Source organism: Trachemys scripta, chromosome 4 (assembly GCF_013100865.1).
Source record: "Trachemys scripta elegans isolate TJP31775 chromosome 4, CAS_Tse_1.0, whole genome shotgun sequence".
Classification (NCBI taxonomy): domain Eukaryota; kingdom Metazoa; phylum Chordata; order Testudines; family Emydidae; genus Trachemys; species Trachemys scripta.
The window spans coordinates 69,954,746-69,976,957 of NC_048301.1; positions in this window are offsets into that span (position 1 = coordinate 69,954,746).

Here is a 22,212-nt window from a genome sequence, read left to right on the forward strand (position 1 = left end):
GGTGAGCGTAGCAACCTACATGGATCTTGGAGTCCTCATGTTGTTATCCAGGATGTGGTAGATGAAAAGGTGATATCTGATAGAATCACAGCCCAAGCTGCTAGCCAGATTGGGATGCTGGGCAGCAGGGCATTTGCGTGATGGGCTGATCCCTAATATGGCCTTAGAGTCTCATGTAATCACTTATTTCCAGGATCTGGAGCTCTGAGTCACACACCAGCTATCTCAAGGTTCATGATAAAGTCATGAGAGTTGGTAATACTGAGGACAAGTGTCCATGAAGGGGCAGGTGTGTGTAAATGTGTACAGAGTGAGTGGAGATTGCAGATGATTATTCAAAATGAAGGAGAGGCTTAAAAATGTACATTGGAACAAAGAAAAACGTTGGGAAATCAATGGGAGTCAGGTGCCTACGTATCTTTGAGGATCTGGACCACACATTTTGAAAGTTAATCCTACCAGTAGACCCTCCCTAAACCAGTGTTTAATAAAGGTTTGATTCTCTGTGAATCTTATAACACTCTAAATAAGACAATCTGATGATATTGCCTGGGCTGGCTGTGGCCATCAGTCCAGCCCTGCAAGGTGGCATGTCTGCAGAAAGTTGGTTAGCGTAGACCCTAGTAATAGAAGTCTTTCATGAAGCATAATTGTAAACTTCTCTCCTATGTGCTACAGAAGTATTTCTTTGGGCTTTCACTTATCATCTTTCCTCCATAGAACTAGACAGACCTTCACCTAATAGTATTAGCCATGGAGGGATAACTTGGCACACTCCAAGGAGCTCACTTATACTTTCACTGCAACAAAAAGATATGGGGGTCAATTGACAGTGGACTTTCAGGGGGTGAATTAAAAATTAGCACCTTTTCAATGAAGGATAACAGAGGTCCTTTGGGGAAAAGGGAAAGAGTAAAATGAGACTGTTTCAGGAATTGGATGAAAGGGAGCAGAGATTAATGGCCCCAAGGAATGGATTGATGCCTTTTCTGATCAAAGTCCTTAATGGCTGCCATGGAAACCCTTACAGTATCAGGATATCCCAAATATATTTTGTAAGGCTGGAGGTACATGTTCAATAGATAACTTTGTCAGACACACCTGTTGGGCTAACTAGTTAATCATCAACTCCTTTACAACATTCAATTAACACCACATTTATCAACCTGAAATTGGTGAATTCAGGAGAGGTGTCTAGAAATGCCTGTTGGATTTGGCTAGCAAGTCCTACTTACTTCTACTTCTCAGTTTAATCACCTAGCAAACTTGAGAATCTTCAGTGTGTTACATAAGAGGATGCTGGTTCCCATCTGATCTGCTGGTTGATTGCTTCAGTTCGCTGCCCTTTTTCTAATATTTTCTACCTTACCAGAGGCAGGATACCATGAAAACCCTTCTGACAGTTTATCCTCCAGGTGTTTATTTTTTCCCCAGCCAGTTTCTTGCTCCTGACTTTTATTATTTTTTGTTCTGAAGGACAAAAGTCACATTCCTGTTTCTTATTTCTAATACTCATTAATGGTGTGGTGACAAGGATAAAGGAGCAATATTCATTTCTTATAAGCACACTAATATTCCTGGACAAAAACCTTTTAAAGATAGATGTAAGATTGCAAATACAAATCCATTAAAAAGTAGGGGTGAAGGATGGGGAGGGGGAAGTATTTAAAAGTGAAAAAATATCAGGAGTTTCATAGTAAGGATTCCACAAATAGCCTTAACTCTAACTTGTGCCTATCCACCAACCATCCCTTTACTCCTAACGGAGCTACTTGAAACACTGAAAGATTCTCAGTGAAATTTCAAATTTTGAAATCAGCTCTACCTAACAACTCTACTGCAATACCGTCTGTGTTTCCTATAGGGACCACAAACCTTCATACACACTCTAATTACATATCTATAAACCACATTTCACTCATCTCATGTGGGTCAATAATCCAAACACGCACTCCTCTGCTTTTCTTGGCCATATATTGAGATTCTCTCCCTACTCCTCTGTAAATATTCCACAAACCACAATATCCAGATACACACTTTCACTTTCAGTTGGACAGCCCAATTGCTCATTCACTCTCCAAAGTATGTTGTAGTCCCTGACTCCCCAGAATGTCTCTGACACAAGCTCCTGACTCTTCGTGATACCTTCCCAGGCAGTTCTCTGTGTTGATAAAAATCACAGACCCCAGCATGCTCTGGAGGTTCTTTTGTCAGGAGAGCCTCCCTGCGCGTTGCAACACATTAACCTACTGAATACCCAAGGCTGGGCAGAAGGACTGTTATGACTGCTGGAAACCCACAACTTTATTAAAACAGGCAAATACTAAAGTTCAACTTCTCACCCTGCCACTAGGCATAAGGGAACTTCTCCTGTTGGAACCAATCTAAACTTTAGGATTTGCATTTAATTGGATAAAGAATTGGACTGATTAAGCCTGTTGCCAAATATGGCTCCACAAATTTTCCCATCAGCCCTGGGAGATTTTCTGTAGAGAAATTCCAACCAACACATCCCAGTAAAACACCATTTGTGATTAAAGTGGGTTCTACAGGTCTAGGATATTCTAAAGGTGACATGCAGAGGTTGTTGTTACAAGTCTCCGGAACACATTGCTGAAATCTTTTGGGCTGAGTTTTTGAATGGGGACTGGCAGATAATTGGAACGGATTGCTTGGAAAAGCAGTTGGAAGTAAAGATAGCCAGTATACTGGAGGTTGGATTTGGGCTTTTAGTTCAGGAGATAAGCTCTAGAAAAGGAGGAGTGGAAAACTCTGGGAATACATAAATTCAGCAAGGTGATTTTCACCTCAGAAAAGAATTGTAAGGAAGATCTGTATGTCAGGTATAATTATCATTTTAAATTATTATTTTATGTGGCCAAACCATATTAGGCACTTCACAAAACAAATGAAGAGAAAGAGCAGGTTGCACATCTTTGTAAATATGGAAGCCGTGTCATAAGAACATAAGAAAGGCCGTACCGGGTCAGACCAAAGGGTTTGGTCGGAGGGTTTATTCACAATAACAACTTGGTATTAGGCTAAAGTTTCCATCTATGATTAATCGGACATTGGTATTTGTTTCCTGTACATATTATTCCAATTCTTTTGAAATGTTCATTAGTGTGTGTAAATAAATTAATCTTTTGCTTAGAAACCCAGTTAGAATGTTACATATTGTGAAAGGATACCAAAGAGGATAAATAGCGTAAAAAAAGTCTGCTCTCAAAACATGCTATGTTAAAACAACAGGATGGAACTCATAGATTCCTGTTCTCTGAAAAGCCATGAACACACTGTATGGGGGCAGTGGTAATACAAGAATTTGAAAAAGAAACCCTCCTGCTTATGGAAGGATTCAGCAGTTCTGGAGACATCTGTATTAGCTAAAGCCAGCAGGGCATTTCATTCCCTCAATATGCCATTGCTGCCTTTTAGAGCTGTACAGACAAGCTGATGCACATCCATAGCAAATTGAAATGCAGTACTGTGGGAGAATGTACTTATCTATGATGATACTTACTGATCTCCTTCTGGCAATAGACAAAAATCAAGTGTTCATGCTGATTTTATTAGTTCTTTCAGCAACCTTTGATACCATTGTCCACAAAGTGCAGATTGATAAGATGTGGACACTGGCAGGGATAGACAATTATGCTTGACTGGCTCCCTTCTCTTACCCCTGAGAGTTCCCAGCAGATTATACTGGGGAACTGTTAATCTACTCTGAGCTCTTGCATGTGCAATTCTGTTACCCGCACCTTCCCCATTCTATGTTTGGCTGTTAGAGGATAGTTTGAGATTCTTTGGGCTATGACTTCAGCAATAGAGCTGGCCAGAACTTCATTTCCAGTTTGTGGGACTTTCACATTTTGAAAGTTGGTTTAATTCTGATTTGGACCAATCCAATTTTTTCAGAATTTCCCCACAAACTAGAAATTTTTAAAAAATTGTTTAGGAAACAGACACAGTGTTCCTGAAGTGAATGTGTTTCACCAGTGCTATTAAGTGATGGGCAATGACAGAGACAAAAATAATGTAAATACCAGTGAGTTGCCCAGGCTTCCACAGTCTGCCGGTTTTATCAACCATGTGGACTACACCCACGGCTGTTGATCCCAGGGCTTCCAGATTCCTAGACCAGCTGCCTGGGCTGCCAGACTCTCTGGGCAGGTGGCACCTAAGCTTCTGGTTCTGAGGCAGGAAACCTGGAATCTCTAAGGTCCCTGGATTTGGGGCAGTTTGCAAGATTGAACTCAAGTAACAGACCCCAGAAGCCCAGAGTCCCCAGCCTCAGGGCAGCCACATGGTGGGGCTCTCCCAGAGCTGTGGACCCTGGAAGCCCTGGGGTCCCTAGGTCCGTTCACATGGCATATCTGCCCTGGAATCGTGCACTCTAGAAGCTTAGGTTCCCCAGCAGCCTGCCAAGCCAGATGGCAGGAATCCATCAGAACCCTGCCTGAGGTACATTGGAAGTTCATTGAACTTGACATGTTTCTACCAAAAAAAAAAAAAAAAAAAAAAAAAAAAAAAGTTGGGTTTCATGAATTTTCTGACAAAGTTTTATCAGAAAATTCCTACCCAACTTTAGTCATCAGTCTTATGACCTTGCTCAGCTGTATGCTACTATTTCACTTGACCCATATGATTTAGTAATTTGGCTCTCACTGCCTACCAGAGATGTGGGACTTTGTGAGAGCTACTTGACTGAATCTCAGTCCGATCAGTTACAAGTAAGATTAGTGGGCTGGCAAAGAAAACAAGCTGAGGAAATGGTGGAATTAGTTTTGTCCCCTGCTGTTAATTTTGCCCTCCTTTTGCTATCAAGTTTCATAATCTAAGGACACTATTGGATCATTCTGAAGACACCACTGAAAAAGAATGTTTCTTTTCATCTGCTCTTGGGTAGAAGTTTCTTACTATTTGTAGCAAGACCCACAGCTTTTATCACTTCCAAACTCAACTGCTGTAATAATGTCTACATGCTCTTAGAGCACAGTGGACTGCTCTCTTCTTACTCAGCAAAAACTTCCCAAAGGAAGCATATTATAGCTGTGTTCCAGAAATTGCACTGGCTTCCTGCTATCCCTTGATAAATGACTCAACTTTTCTCTTAACTGCTTGAATAATTGTGAACCTCCTGCCAACTGTGCCCTAACCAGAGTCCTGCTCCCAATCCTCCTAGTTACCTCTACAAGCACCACAGATCCTTCCAGTTACCTTATGTTCTCTGCAACATATCCTCTGACCTTCCATCCCTCACCCTCCAACCTGTAATTTCTCCCTGGTGTGCCATTACAAATTCCAAGTAGTTACCTAATACTCCATAAAACCTTGTCAAACTAATGCCACCCAAGCAGCTGCCAAAACCACCTCCTACCCTGGCTCTCTCCCCCAGCTGCTGAACTTCAGTACCCACCCTTGACAAAATACTCTTGCTCAGTGGTTCCTAAACTTTATTAATTTATGAATCGCTTTCTTAAAAAAACCTGATGTCTGAAGTACCACATGTAAACATCTCCTTTTTGTATGCATTTTAGACCTTAGGTTTAATTTCAGTATTTCAGTACTGAGGCATTTATTTTACTAAAGAAACCTAAAATGTTTGATTCTTATACCATTTGTAAACATCTCCGGTTATTATATTGTGTTTTTTGAATCTTTTGATTTAAAGTAGCCATTATTATTAGTCTTGTGTTACTCAAATTACAAGAAAGAGTTATAAATGACATCTTGATATATTTTTGTATGCTACTGAACTAATCAATGGTTTGGCTTGTTAATTTGTCAAATTTAAATTAAAGTTCTTGCTAATTCTTATCTGGTTTATTATTGAAAATGAGCCAAGGTCACTTAACTTACCATTTAACAAAATTTAAATTAAAAAACGATACATTTTGAGTAGCTTTTGGAGAAAAACTAAAAGTGTGCCATTAGTGAGGAGGATGTGCTTCCTTCAGAGAACAGTTACTTTATGACAAGTGAGATATTGGTGAGCTTCAGCCAAATGTCTGGTTCAACATTGAGATTCATCCTATACTTGTTTTTAATGCTGATCAGAGAAAAAGCAAAAATAAAACCAAAAAACTAGTCTTCTTATCAGCCAAAAGTGGCAGAGCTGCACTTTGTTGAATTTGAGCTCAATTCCACCATCACATGATAGGCCAATTAGCTTCTCTGCAAAGTGAAAGAAAAAGCTATCTAGCAAAGTATGTTCTATTAAAAATGGGTCCCTGATCAGCTCTGTTTTTATCACCATCAGGAAAATATTTTGTAAGCTTGGTGACCAAAGTCAGGCAGTGTTCTTTTTATGTCAGCAATAAGGTCAGGATGAATTTTCAATGGAGAATTTTTCCAAGGTTGGGAGTGATTAGCAATTTCCCTTCTCTTTCTTGTGCTATAAACTGCAATTTCTTTATCATTGCCCTTGTTTCGTCATGTAAGAAGGGCATAGTTTTTAAGTCCCTATAAACTGGTAGCTCACTGAGGTGCAAAAACCAAGTCAGCTAAATAGGCTATTCTTGACAGCCATAACTCATCCACAAAAATCAATCAATATACACATTCAAAACTAAAATCACTAAGGAAAACTTGTACCTCGGAATGGAGTTCAAAGACTAGTTAAAATCTTCCATGCAATAGCCATCTCACTTCTGTATGGAGAAGCTTTTGATGATCATTGCCTATTTCATTGCACAAAACTGAAAACAAAAACGTTCAATGCCTGTGCTTTAATACAGCTGATCATCTTCAAAATAGGATATAAAACTACATTCAGACTGACAGCCATTGGTTGGTAACTAGTGCCTCTCAATGAATCCTGCAGTAAGTAAAGTTAGTATTAGGTGCCACCACTTTAATTTTTTCCAAAACACTGCCAAGTTTTCCAGTCATTGCTTGTGCACTGTCATAGTGCATACTGATGTGGTTATGCCACTCCACACCATTTGCTGTGATACTCATTTAATCTGCTAAAAATTTCTTCTGCCATTGTATATCTTGATAGACCTTCACAAAACAAGAACTCTTCTTTAACTGTCATTTCTGATTCAAACCTTATATACATAAAGAAGCTGGAGAAAAACTTGTAATATCAATACTTTAGTCTATGTATTGAACTTACTCTGTTTTACACATTTTATGAACTTTTCCTTTACTTGAGACACCAGGTCTTGAATTCTTCTTGATACACTGTGAATTAAAGAAACAACATCAAGCTGTTTGAAACTATCCCTAAGAATCAATGACAGTGTCTCTTGCCACAGGTAAGACAAAAGTCTCACCAATTGTATGAGGGTTTCCAATTTGAGCAATCCTCAAGCTTATGTGGTATGATGCTTCTAACACCTTCACATTAGTGCCAGTGAGGTGTGTTATTGTTTTTTGGATGTCTTGCTGTACACTTATCTTCCTCCTTAAAAAAGGTTTGTCTATGTAAAAGGCTGTGCTTTGTATTAAGGTGATGTTGGAGTAGTGAAGCCTTTACTGAATGATGGTCCATAGAAAATAGAGCACTAAAGCGCTGGTCACGGTCATCACTCAAAGTAAATCCAAATGATAAGTAGCTGGGATCATACCATCGAACAATCTTATACTTATTGCTTGGAACAGGAAACCAATCAACAATACCTAAAATCTCTGTTTTTTCCCCACTAGGTCTTGATTTACACTCCTGCCTATATCCTCAAGAGGCCCTGGTTGAGATCTGCGGGGGGAGGAGGGGTTGAAGCTACTGCTAGTTAGCTACTTATCTGTAGCTGAACATCACAATTATATTTACAAATATGAACAACTTCCACAATCGAGTGAAAACTGAAACAAGTGATACCAAAGCACTCAGATGAATGGTCCGAAGGGGGAGGATTTCTGAGTACACACAAACTCATTGAGCCAAGGCCTAAGCCACATCCCCGGAACATGCCTGCCTGGCTAAAGGTGGCCTGACTGGTGGAGATCTGTATAGGGGAAGCTAGAAGAGAAGGAAGGTTGACTGGGGGAATACGGGGGCCCTGGATGCTTTTAAATGCTGGGGAAACTGTATAGGGGATCCTTCCCCATTTCTAGGAAGAGGTTCTGATTGCAGCCCGTCATTGTTCTGCTGATGTAGGGCCAGGTGGTTCTCCTTAGTCCTGTAACCAGGCTTTTATCCTCTCGATCCAACTGACCACCCCACCCACCAGCTTCCCCGCAGAGAAAAGAGTGAATTCCCCAGGTGATCCCTGCCTCCCCACCCTGCAGGGGCTAGGCTGTAGCCTCTGGGGTTGGGAGAGCAAGGGGTGCTCCTGCTCTGCAGCAACTTCCTTGGATGAGGGGAGGGACTTTGATCTTGGGGTTCCCTGGGACTGCAGATTTTTCAGGCACTTTGAAGCAACCCTGTCTGCATGTATCTTTTTGGAATGAGAGGTGCTCTGGTGCAGCTTTGTGATTCCTTCAGTGTTCAAGCTGTGCAGCTTGGGCCAGGCTGAAGGCTAGGCCTAGCATAGAGCCAGCCAGCTGTGCGCCAGCTGAGAGTACAGTGCCCATCTTCATAGCCACAGTGCATAACACACCACTAAATAAAACTACTTCGCCACCATGACTGATGAGTGTCATTCATCATTATAGCTGACAGTGGCCAGAAAAGTGCATCTTGGCTCTTGGACATTTTCTGGTGCACTACTGTGCACATAACTGTTCATTTGAAACTGAATTTTTTTTGGCATACCACTTCCAACACGTTCACACGCCACCAGTGGCACATGTACAATTTGGAAACCCTTGCTCTAGCTGCAGCAGCCACCTACAAACATACTGACTAAGAATCTGCTACCTCCATGAGCTGTCTAATGCTTCTATCTAGCTCTGACTAAAGCGAAGCTAAAAACCTTGAAGAAACTGTCTCTTCTCGTTATATTTCTAGTATGTCCTACTTCTGATTTTTTTTCCTATTGAAGCCAAGACAAAAATAGTGTTCAACAAAAGTTGAGATGAAAAGCTTCCGTATTGCACAGAACAATTGGTGACAGCCAGGATGTAACATGCTCTCAGCGTTTAAAGTATTTGCACTACAGTTAATTACTTACTGTGCTATTCACTTTGCATGAAACTCTTGTCTCAGTAATTGGACACATCACTGGGTGAGCTGAAGTTGTAATTTGCTGCTGCTGACTACATTTGCTATGTGTAGTCTGTTAGACTCAGTCTATGACTCATTGGGATCCAGATTGGTTTCTTCTATTCAGAGAATTTCCTCTGCCTTTGTCCCTTCTCTGCATGGATGTCTCTGATTTTGCACCCTGTATTTTTAGTTTGAACACTTTGCTCTTACTCTGCAGCTTCATTACCTCTTTAAATGACTACGGGCAGGGTTCAGAGAGATTTTGATGGTTTAACAATTCTGGGGTCTAGCCTGCTGTTGATGGGTGTGTAACTCATGTTCCTGTTAATAATGAAAGTGAGCTTACATTTCTATAGCACCTTTCATCCTGAAGGATCCCAGAGCACCTTAGGAATTATGGACCAGATCTTCAGCTGGGGGAGACCAGCATTGAGCTGTTAAATTCAATGGAGCTACACCAACTTACAGCAGAAGAGGACCTAGCCCCATATGATGTAGACAGGAATAATTTCACCTACCATTATAATACAACCACCCTGGAGCAAAATGCAGAAGCTGTTTGACAGCACACAGCAACATTTCCTAACAATTTAGGACAGAAAGTGAAGAGGAAGCCCATATGTAATTAAGGGGAAATTAGAGATGCATGATGATTGTTTGGCCCATAAGAAATGAGATGATGGTCTCAGTCAGAGGCATTTTGGGAGAAGGCAGTGTAGGGGAAAGGTGCATAGCTGCAGCTCATGCTCAACCTGCTCTATGATTAGATAGAGAACTTCATTCTTCAGGGCTGACCAGCTGGCACACTTGATGAGCAGTAAAGTTTCTTCAGAAATAAAAAAGCTGTCTAGTTCAGTTTTATTCCTCCTGGAATAATCAGGTGGTGCCATATTTTGGGACATGTTGGATTTAATCCATAACTTGTTATCTTTAAGAAGTCCTTTTTGGATGGCAGGCTAGTACAGTAGGGTTTTTTTCTGGGTCAAGAAATAAAATTTGAATAGTTAAAAAAAAAAAAAAAAAAAAAAAAAGAGCGAGTGTACTGCAGCAGAAATATAATCAGGCTTCCAGCCAAATGGCTTAGTAGACTTGAAATGCTTATACCACATATGCATAATTATTCTTCAACTCCTGTTAACAGTAAATGGAACAGTTGCTACTGATCTTTTTTGTTTGCAAGAGATTAGCAGTGAATATTTGTAGTCTAGAAAAGGCAAACAGCTGAAAGGGCTTTGGGGTTTCAGGATCCTTTTGTTATTCTAGGTGTAGACAGATAGTCTGTAACCCCTTCAAGAGGGTTATCTTCTGGACCCTTATCCCCTGATTTTGCAAAATCAGCCTGATTTTGGGTTGAGTGATGTTTCCAGCTGGAGGGTAGTTCCCTACCTAGACATTTGTTAAGAAGGGACTACCCACTGTTCCAGGCTAGAAACAGAAAACATCTAAATATTAAGGTATACCAATGACCCTTCCTCTTAGAAGCTTAGCATGTGTGATATACCCACGTAATCTTAAAAGATAATCTCTGGTAAAAGCTCCAGAGGAAGAAGAAAACACTCAGAGTCCTTGCCAGTATAATCTGAAAGATGAAGTGCTTCTTGCCCCCATATCTGCTAATCAGTTTAGCCTAGCGATTCAGAATAACAATCACTATAATTAAAGCACCAAATCCAATTTATACCACAGATACACAGACTGGTTTTATTATAGAAGCCAAACTCTTTCCACTTTTTTTTTTTTTTGGTAAAAATTAAGACACTAGTTTAAGAGGAAAGTGATTAAGGAACATAGTTGGTGTTCAGCCTTGCATGGGTGAGCGAGAGAGAGAGCAAAAGGAACCTTCCCAATAAGCCCTGACTTGCAGTCCTTATACTCTCCTGAGTGCATGGACTGCTGAAAACCTATCTTCCATGCCCCTCTTCTAGCCAACACTTCCAGTTTTGGGGACTTCACTGGCAGAGGGTAGGTCCTCTCTCCCCCAACCCCACATAACTGACTTCTTGCAACCCCAAGCTGTGGGCCGATATTGACATAATCCAAAATCAAATCTAGTCAAAAAATTTATTTCATGTCATTCTCCCACTAATCTTCTTCTCTTGTCCCAGGTACCTCAAGTATGGTTTATTACTTAGAGAGCACACACTGGAAGAAAATTTTCATTCGTTCTGAGTCTGCAATTCTGAGCAGTGTTGTAAGCTACTTTTGATATCAACATCAGATGCTTCTCCCTCAAAGAAAACTGCCTACAAGTTTGTGTAGGGTATAAATGCCAAAGAGAGGAATGCTGAGTTGTCTCAAAGGAGAGCTGCAGAGAGAGGAAAGTGATCAAATGAAAATTTAGGAATTTTATCCTGATATTCAGCCTAACAATGAGGTCTGCTAGCCTTTGAGAGAGGACTTGTGGAAGGCCCTTCACTTGGGTCATTTAAAATTGCACTGCATAAAATAAATGCAGCACTCAAGCCTTCAGTGCAGTGAAATGACTGATTCCATAGATATTTTCCACTATTGACCTCTACAGACAAGGCTTGGAAACAGCCAGTATGCACATGTATGTCAGAATGGCACTTCTCTAAACAGCAGTGTTTTGCACCACCCCTTTTTTTCTGCTCCTTTTCACACAACTGACCAATCAGCCACTGGTGTATTCAGAAGTGCAGCTTCCTGAGACTGGCATAAGAGCCCAAGCTTTGGCAGCTGCTTCCCTGCCAGCTGGCAGCAGAGGGAACACACCCAGAGAAGGAGCTGCAAGAACAGGAAAGCTGCTGTGGGTGCCATTTCCTGCCAGCAGCTTCTGAGTACCTGGGAATAGCGGCAGCTGCCCAAGAAGGGTAGTCCACCCTATTGCATGACACCAGACTCCAGCAAGGGATGCTAGCGCACCTCAGTGATGGCCTAGTAAGAGACCCCAAGATCCCACTACAAGGCCCCTGACCTTAGTGCACACCACTGCATGGAATCCCAGAGAGGGATATGAAGCCCAGGGAGTGACCCTAGTACACTGTCACTGGTATCTATGAGTTTTGGTGTTCCTTTTCTATTTTGTCTAGATGCTGTGCCCACAATGGTATCTGCCTACTGCTACAGTATCTTGAGCATGCTGGGGGTGAGTGGGCAGAACACCATCACCTATTTTTTTTCCTTAATGTGGTCTCTGTTAACACGGTGACTATCTCGATATAGTTAGTCGGACTGAAAGTACTCCAGCAAAGAGGATGAGAGATAGCTATTCCAGAGACATTGGAAATTAGTTTCCTACAATAAAGAAAGCAGAACACAAAATGCTTTGGCTAGATCAGTGAGAAAGCACACATCCTTAGAAGCTTTAACTTTAGGGTCACACACTGGGTTGCTTCCATAAAAGGAGTATATTGCACACACCAAGGGCTCCCCATATCCCCCTCACAAGCTTCCTATGTGCCACCCTCCCATCCCCTCTATTTCAGGTATTCCCTGAAACTTCCCCCACTGTCTCCATTGAGTGGATCAGGGGCTTAAGTTTTGCTGCTTTCAGCATATTGTGTTCTAGGATAAGTGAAGGAGTCTTTTTATTTAAATGCATATTTTAAGAGATTATCCAGGATGCCCACAGGTAGGAGAGGAACTCATTTTAGTAGCAGTATAAATCTAAATAAGTATAAGGTTGGAGACAGTGAACGCTTCTACAGCGTCAGCTGCTGTTGTCACTTGGCAAGTCTACAGCAGTGGTGTTAAATGCCTGTGCTGTGGGCTAGATCCAGCATGTCTGATCAAGACTTCCTTTCAGTAGGATTTTAGCCTTCATTGTTGTAAAGAAAACCTTCCCAATACGAATGGAGTGTGAATTAATGGCTGTGACGTTGCACTCCATATGCTTTAGGAAAATATGCTTATGAATGTGAATATGATGTAACTGGAATATGCTCTATGCAAAAGGTCTCTTGTAAGGTATCATTACAAAGCTTATAATCTACTTAGTATATTCATCCTATTTGTATGCATGTATCATTCTTGTATCTGAAGCTAGAAATATGAAGTATTATTCTGAGGTCCTATTGTAATTATGCAAAGTGCAAGCCATTAATGGTGGTTTAGAATCTTGATGGCTCCCATTGACTAGGACAATTGGTTGTGGATGGTTTATTTACCTGCAAGCCTTCCTGTGTACATGTATGCCAGCCTGTGAGTAATGAAAAAATGAGGTCTTACAGTGACAGGTGACCATGTCACCTGAAAATGAAATCCATCTGAAATCTGGTACTTTTCCATTTGGGGGGGGGGGGGGGGGGAACCCAGATCGACAAAAGAGTCCCACCTTGTGACAGAGCTATAAAAGGGGGTGGAGCAGCACAAAAGGGGCTGCCAGTCATGAGAGAGCCCCTGTTTTCCACCTAAGATGTCTGCTGGAACTAACAAGGACTGTACCAGGGGAAAAGATTGGGCCCAGACTAGGAAGGAGTCTAGTCTGTGAAAGAAGCTTATTGGAACATCTCTGAGGGTGAGATATTACCTGTAATCTGTTTCTTAATTTATTAGGTTTAGACATGTGTGTTTTTGCTTTATTTTGTTCTGTCTGGGATTACTTGGAACTACTTAAATCCTACTTTTTAGACTTAATAAAATCACTTTTGTTTGTTAATAAACCCAGAGTAAGTGATTAATACTTGGGGAAGCAAATGGACAGCTATCCGTGTTAGAGAGGGCAGACAATTTATGAGTTTACCCTGTATAAGCTTTATACAGAGTAAAATGGATTTATTTGGGGTTTGGATCCCATTGGGAACTAGGTGTCTGGATGCTGGAGTCAGGTAACCTGCAGCGCTGTTTTCACTTAAAGCCTGTGGCTTTGGGTGTGTGGCCCAGACCCTGGGTCTGTCTTGCAGCAGGCTAGCGTGTCTGGCTCAACAAGGCAGGGTTCTGGAAGTCCCAGGCTGGCAGGGAAGATGGGCTCAGAGGTAATTTCAGCACATCAGGTGACAGTCCCAAGGGGATCTCTGTGGCCGGACCCATCACAGTGGCATCTCTCACAGACAGCCTGAAACAGCAGCTCAGGACTGCGAAACTTCCTTTACTCTCCATTTCTTTCTTTGTGGTATCATCACTACTTGTGACACTTTACATTTAAACATTAACAATCTAGTTGCCAAAAACTTTAGGAGATGGAGGAGGGAACTGGGAGTTGCTGCCAGGAGGGAAATGCAGAGGGAAAAGGAGAAGAGATATGGAGACGGGGACTGGAGAGGGGAAACAAAAATAAACCAAAGAAAGGAGAATGGGAAAAAGAGGAAAAACAAAGGGGAAAAGTAGAGAGTGGTCATAAAGGGGAGCACATTCTGAGTGCAAGAACTAAATGTGTAGTTTCATTTGTTTTATTTAGTTGCTACATAAAAGGCATATTCTTTCTTAGAATTATTTAAACCTCCCATTAACATCAGCAGGAGATCTGCTGTGGACTCAAGGCAGTCTGTAGTCCTAAATTTATATCACAGCCCATAGAATATAATATAAGTATATGAAACTTGGCCTTATCCACTCAATGACTTGAATTCTGGTATCATCTGCTTTGGTTGAAGAGTTTGTCTCCTGTTGCTTTCCAAGCAGCTCCCACTGATGGAAAATACTAAAGGACTTGGGCATTTCACTTGGACTGGGAGTCTTTAATTATAGTGAGGTATGAAACTACAAAATGGCTGACTAGAAGGTCAAAAAGTGTCCAGTAGAAATATGGCCTATGTGACTGTTATACTCAGAGTGTTACGCACCCTGGATGCCAGAACAGATATCTTTTGTCAATGTCCACAGTCAGGCATTAAGTATTGTTTTCCTGATCCAGGCCAAAGAGTCTTTCTCCACTACAGCAGCTTAGTGTGAAGCTGTACATTAAAATGGGAGGGAAAGGGAGAAAATTGGCTGAGTTAAAATCTTATGTAAAGAAGACTTAGTGAGCTCATCTTGACATTCAAAGGATTAACATTTTCAGTTTGTGTAGCGATGTTGTGTCACACTGGTATCATGCAAGTATCCCATCATATCAAGCAGAGATTCAGGCTCTTCCCCGTGTACAGCTTGGGGACCTTGTCTCCCGAGACTAGATAAGAGAAGAAAGCCAGTTGCTGGTAAGTTTATGGTCAATAACACAATCCTAGCTTCTCCAGGCTAATGATTCCGTATTTCAGAATAAAGGGAGAACTAGCTAAATCCTCTGCATGGCTGAGGATTACTGAAAACTGGCTCCATTGATGTACTGAAGGCAGAAACTGCAATGCACAACTGCTTGAAAGTAATTACTTGGACATTTTTAGAAATGTTTGATCATGTCTGTGAACGTGATCCCCAGAGCTGTACTGGAAGTGAAGAAATACATGAAAACATGAGAATGGTGCTTAGGGGGACTTCTATAGATAAGCTTTTTTTTGGGGGGAAAAAGGCAGTCTCATTTATAGAGCTTCTCTGCCACAGACTGACTTGTTGCATCTCACAAAGCGTGCAGCTGGGTAAGGTCTGGTCAGCGCTTGGCTGGGAATCTACAAGGAAATCCAATTGTCCTGCAAAAGGTGACTCCCCAGCACAAGTAGAGGGACCTCTTTACTGCGGCTTCAGCCAGGATTTACAGGACCTGGAGAATAAATAGAAGCAGGGCCCCTGTGACTTCAACTTTGCATGTGCAATTTTGCACCTGTAATTATTCGTGAGCTAAACTAACAAAACAGTATTCAGACACCTAACTACCTGTAATTCATTGTGGGTGCAAAATTGAAGGTCTTGTTAAGATTCTGGCCTTATGTATCCAGCCTTCCTTAGTGTGAGGGAGAATCACTAGGGGGCGTTAAAAGTGAACAGTAAGAAAATTAAAATAGGGAATCCTGTAAGACTTCTTTCCACCTAAATTCCTATCCAGAGCAGGAAAGTAAAGGGAAAGTCTGCCAACCAAGTATTTCCAGGAGTGGAATAAACTGATCAAAATGCTAACTCCTTTGACGTGGGTCTCAAGCCTTGCAGATTACAAGCCACAGAAGGATGGACAGACGGAATAATGCTTATTCTGAATGCTTCACTGGTCTGATGCCTTCAACTAAACCTCCAGGAAGTCAGAAACCCCTCTGTCATAAGACAGCGTCATAATAATTCAACTTAAATGACTTACCACGCTAAAAAAAGGGAACTGCAGAACATGGGAGCTTTGGAAAAATGCATTTCCCTCTTACGGTCTGACTTCGTTCTGTTAACAGCAAATGCAGTGTACAAGTGCAGGCTTAGCCTGTGTAACAGGATGCCTGACTGAAGCATACCATGCTAGTACAGGAATAGGAAAGCCAGAGGGTGAAATAGAATGATTTATTTTCCTGAGTGTAGTGGTCTGGAAAAATCAACATAATTAGTTTTCTTTAGGAAGCCTAGTCATTTGGGGTCATCTTGATAGGCAACAGTTTGTGTGGTATGTTTTTTCTTGATAGGCTCTCTAGTTGTGCCTAAACTCCTAAGAATAGAAGAGACAAAGAAGACAACATATGGAAGCTGCAGAATGTACATTTATTTTGGAGAGGGTACCTGAAAGGTGTATGATGTGTCACCTGATCTGTCTCTTCCATAAGGAGATTGCAGGTTTGGAGATGCAGCTAGAGACTATGGTTGGATTTAGAAAAAAAATGGGATTTGAGCAGACAGAGGGAAGGAGAGTGAAGGCTGAAGGAAAAATCTCAAGACATGCAGATGCATGCTGGGTAAGAGTACTGTGAGGGTAGACTTCTGGATGAAGAAAGGGCCCCACGTGACTATGAGAACAAGGTAGAAGGGAAAAAAAAACTTGCTAGCAAAGGAGAAAAGAGCTGAGGAACAGGTCCGCTGAGGTGGAAAATGAAGGTGAGAGGCAGGCAGTAAGAAGAAGAGATGATGGAGATAGCCAGAGTTCAGAGCCTTAGGAGGATAGAGGGTGACTCACAGGACATTGCAAGTGACAACAGAAGACAGGACAACTTACGGCTAGAAAATACAGAAGGGGGAGGCTGGAGAATCATACCAACACCAGGAAGAGGTGGTCTGTGTGATTGGGGACGCTGTTAAGAAGAAAAGCAGACTAGGGTGACCAGACAGCAAATGTGAAAAATAGGGACGGGGGTGGGGGGGTAATAGGAGCCCATATAAGAAAAAGACCCCAAAATCAGGACTGTCCCTATAAAATTGGGACATCTGATCAGCCGAAAGGACACGGACCTGTCACCAGAGTTGATTCGGAAAATAGAAGGGTATGTTGTCTGCTGGGAGCTAAGATATGGACAGAGGCTGAAGAGGATCCTAATGGGAGCAAGAAAGGATCCATTGATTAAGAGATGGAAGCTCAGGTGATCTTCAGTGGGATTCTACTTGTCCCTAGAGAAGGACTGCAAAAGGCAAAACAAGATTAGGCTGATCAACAGATGGCTCAGGCAATGGGTGTAAAGGAGAGCTTTGGGATGTTTGACCACTGGGAGGCATTCACAGATGGAGGACTGTTCTCATGGGATTGAGGTTGGTGCAACAGATTAAAACAGCTTTAAACTAGGAATTCAGGGGAGATGGTTGGGAGATTCTCATGTAGTCTCCATGCCTGGTTTGAATATTGAGCAGGAGCAAACAAAAAACACCCTCACACTCCCCCCCCCCCCCCCCCCAAGTAAAAAAAGGATATAGTACTGTAGGCCTGTTAGTTTGACCTCAATTGTATACAAGATCTTACAACAAATTTTGAGATAAGTAATTAAAAACCAAAGTAAACAGTAATCAGGATAAAATGTACCATGGTTTTACTAAAGATAGATCTAAGACTTAATCAATTTTCTAGACAAGGGAAATGCAGTAGATCTAGTCTACCTGGATTTCAATAACACATTGCTCCAGTTCCCCCAACATAATCCGTGGGCCACTGAGCATCGGATTAATAATGAGGTGCAATTTAGAACAGCCTCTGTGCACTGAAGCATAAAATGGACCCCTGGAAACAAAACTTTTCTCCATGGTAGTTCAGTGTAGTCCCTTTTACAGATGGCTAATTGTGCAAAATAGTTTTCAACAGAGAAGAGCCAATAGCTGGTGATTCATTCTGTGATTGAGATACCTGCCTACTTCATGTACCTTCTCCTAGCAACTTGGTTTCAGTGGTCTCTGCCAGGCCAGAAGGAAGACAGACTGGAAAGTGAGAACTCTAAGTCTTGTGCATACATACACGCTAGCTTGCAGATTGACTTTAAGAGGAAGAATTGCTCCCCATGAAATTGGAGGAATAATGCTCATCATCATGACAGCACAGCATCATAGTGCTATAACTGCCTCCTGGTGTTCCTCACTTCCAGAACGGGTCAATTCTTTCTGATTTGAAGGTTATTAAAGAGCTCAGGCAACATGAGATCACAGCAGTGCTACTGACGAAAAGCTGAAGTACACGGCCCTGCCGGATCCACCATCTGTGCCTCCACAACTCAGTTTTCCCTGCTTCCCCTCAGGCTCTTTCCATGCCCCCACATCTTCTCTACCATCACTTTGTGACCCCCGCCACCCGTGTTTCATGTAGTTCCCCCACCCACCCAAATGCTTTCCTTGCATCTGCCTGGAGCGCCCTGTACTACCAACCCACTCCATGTCTATTGCACTTGCCATGCCCCCTGCATTCCTGGCATCCACAGCACAGTCACACTTCTATTTTCAACTCCATGGTTCATATTTTGCTGAGTTCAGAAGTACGAAGTACAGTCAGTGATGGATAAAATCCCTGAAAAGGTCAGAGTGGGATTAATAAAGAGCTGTTGCTAGAATTTTTGACAACCCTGCATAAGAAATAAATGACAGTCTAGCTAAACACCAGCATAAGTACTTCTGAACTTGCATTCCTTAAACCAGAATCACACAACTCAGGGTCTCATGATAAGAAATACAAGTAGTATAGGGCTCTTGGTTCCATTTCTCCTGACATACAAATCACTTTTCTGCTGCTCCTGAAGTCAGTGAGTAGTGACGTCTTCCTGTCTTTGTTCCCATCTATCATACCAGAAGAACTGCTAGTTTGATTACTGCTTCAGAGTTTTACTGTAGACCTTCCCCAAGGAGAATTTCAAGCAGTGTACAAAGGTGCAGCAAGCAACTGTACCAGACCATCTATGTGGACACACACCAGGCTAGGATTCTACCATGATGTAACCAGATTACAAATTTTCTTAAATTCTGTAGCATAGATGCCCCCCTTCTTTTGATGTGCCTGTCTCTTGTCTACCTTGCTTATTTGTGTCTCTCCAGATCTCCTGACCCATCTTCTTTCCTTCCATCTGTCAGTTTTTCTGTCTCACTCTCTTTGTCTACTGCATTCTGTTTCTATCTTGTCTTTTAGGGCTCATCTACACATGGAGTTATTCCACAACATGTATTGTGCTTTAAAATTCACATGCCATCTTAATCTGAACCATCTAGAAGTGCAGACAAGTCTGTTTCTCCCTAAAGGCATTACAGAGCACAATGACTTACTTACATGCCTTGAAACAGCTTCATACAAGCATTCTCTCACTCTTTATCTGTGCTGTGAAAGGCAATGAGATGGATTGGTTTTGGTTGAAACATTTCCTCCACCTTCTTCTTGCTCCATCATTGGAAGCGGGACATAACCCACTACACATCTCTCAAAGGAGAAGCAGACAGCTTCATCGGTGCACCAGTAATTCTGTTTTCTTTTGTTCACCATCAAAGCGAGGCCAAGGAAAACGCAGGGGCTGCAGGCAGTGGTGCGATGCAACAGAGCACTCTCCTCATGGCTTGCCTACAGGGAAGTTAGTCCTCCACAAGCTACAGCGTGCTTGCTACTCTGCAATGACACTGTACATGATTAAACTCAAGTGCACAAAGGCACGCTTAGCACACAGTAAGTGTCCCCATAGAAGAGTCAATGCAGAATAGCTAGCACACCGTAAACTCACACTGTGGCTTGCTCAACTCATCTGTGATCCCTCAATTTGAGGGCGATCTCTACCACAGATTTACATTGGGTCCCAAGATGACTCAGGAGTCCAATCCTGGACCACAGATCCGCACACTGCCTGCTGGGAGAAAGTTCTTTTTCCTTCCTTCTCCCTCTCTTTTCAGCTTCAAGGGCTTCTTTTGGGAAACTGCTCCAATGCATTTTCATGGACCGTGATCTACGGAAGGACACCAAGATCCAGGTTTATAAGACAATTGTTATTCTCACACACCTTAATAGATGCAAAACTTAGGTGACCTACGGACAGCACCTGAAGAGGTACCACCAATGATGCCTCTGAAAGATCCTTTGCTTCAAGTGGGAAGATCGGTGTTCTAATGCCAGCATCCTCATTGAAGCCAGTGTTACCAGCATTGCTGAATTCTAACTTCTCTGTGTACACAAGCAGGGCTTTGGAGCAGAGCCCGGAGCAGCTCCAGCGCAGTGGAGCTGTAGGTTTTTGCCTGGGGCTGGAGCGGAGCTGGAGCACAGCTCCAAAGCCCTGTACACAAGCCTGATCACTCCTTGCCATGAGTGATCCTATAGCAGGGGTGGGCTAACTTTTTGGCCCGAGGGCCACAAATGGATGGGGAAATTGTATGCAGGGCCATGAATGTAGGGCTGTGGCAGGGGCTTGGAGTATGGGAGGAGGTCCAGTGTACAGGAAGGGGCTCAGGGCAAGAGGTTGTGGTGCAGGAGGGAGCTCAGGGCAGGGGGTTAGGGTGCAGGAGGGGTTTGAGGTGCAGGCTCTGGTCTGGCACCACTTACCTTGGGTGGCTCTGGAGTGGCATTGGTGCGCAGTGGGGCTAATGCAGGCTCCCTGCCTGCTCTGGCCCTGCGCTGCTCCTGGGAGTGTCCAGCATGTCTGGCAGTGGCTCCTGGGGGTGGGGTGGGGCAGGCTGCTCTGCCGCACGCTGCTCTCATTTGCAGGTACCACCCCGAAGTGCCCATTGGCCATTGTTTCCCATTCCCAGCCAATGGGAACTCTTGGGGGTGGTGCCTGCAGGCGAGGGCAGCGCACGGAGCCCTCTGGCCCCTCCTCCCCCAGGGGCCTGCAGGGGCATGGTGCCAGCCGCTTCTGGGAGTGGCGTGAGGCCAGGGCAGGCAGGGAGCCAGCCTTAGCCCTGCTGCGCCATGGGGCAGGCAATCCCGCAGGCTGGATCGAAAGCCATGATGGGCCGGATCTGGCCCGTGGGCTGTAGTTTGCCCTCCCTTGTCCTATGGGCATTGCTGCAAGATAGTGTGGTCCTGGAGGGGCACTCCACCTCTAACACCCTCCCGTCACTGCTAGTTCACTCAGGGTGTCCAGTGCACATGCTGCTGAGTTCACTCCTCAGACACAGATCTGAAAAATCCTCCTGGGTCGAGTCCAGTCCTGGCTATTGCAGGCAACCATATCAGACAATCCTGTTCATAAATTTATTGACTTCTATTTTACCATTACATATGTCTTGCTGTAACCTAATGTGAACAGAAACACCTGATCCCTAGAGGGGGCAAAAGATGGAAGTTAATGGGGAGCCATTCCACGGATGGAGGGACACAGGCATGGCCAGCACTCTAAGCAAACCCCATTTGGTGAAACCATATCAGATGCTGGCAGATGTGAGTAAAAGCCCCAGCAAAAGCCCAGATCCCTGTAAAACCAAGAAGGGAATGGGGATGCTGGTGGTGGAAGTGTGTCTGATATTTTATTGGGAAGTGATGTAACAAGTTTGAGCCAGAACTCTAGGTAGCAGAACAAACAAGCTAAGGGGAGGACAGACATAAGAGGCTCTGGTCTGTGGCAAAAATAAATGAAGTAGCTGGGAGAAGAGAGGGGGTTCTTCTCAACCCTGACCATGACACAGCAAAGCACAGGACACCTTCCAGGTATGAGGGAGAATATAACTGGATCTGACTTGGGAGGAATTCTGCCCAATTCCCCTCAGTTTGTTTGAGTCAAAACTGTCTCAAGTGCAAAGCCACAGAGGCCAGATTCAGTATAGAGAAGCAAGTCCCCAGCCTGTCCTTACCATGGAGTGGACCACTGCAGTGGACCCTGACTCTCAATCAATCAGGTGGTAGGGTAGAGAGAGGAAATAGTCCTGGGGGAAAAGAATGAAGGATTGTCCCTGAAGAGGGAAGTGGTTCCTCCCATACAACTTAGCCGAGGCGTGGG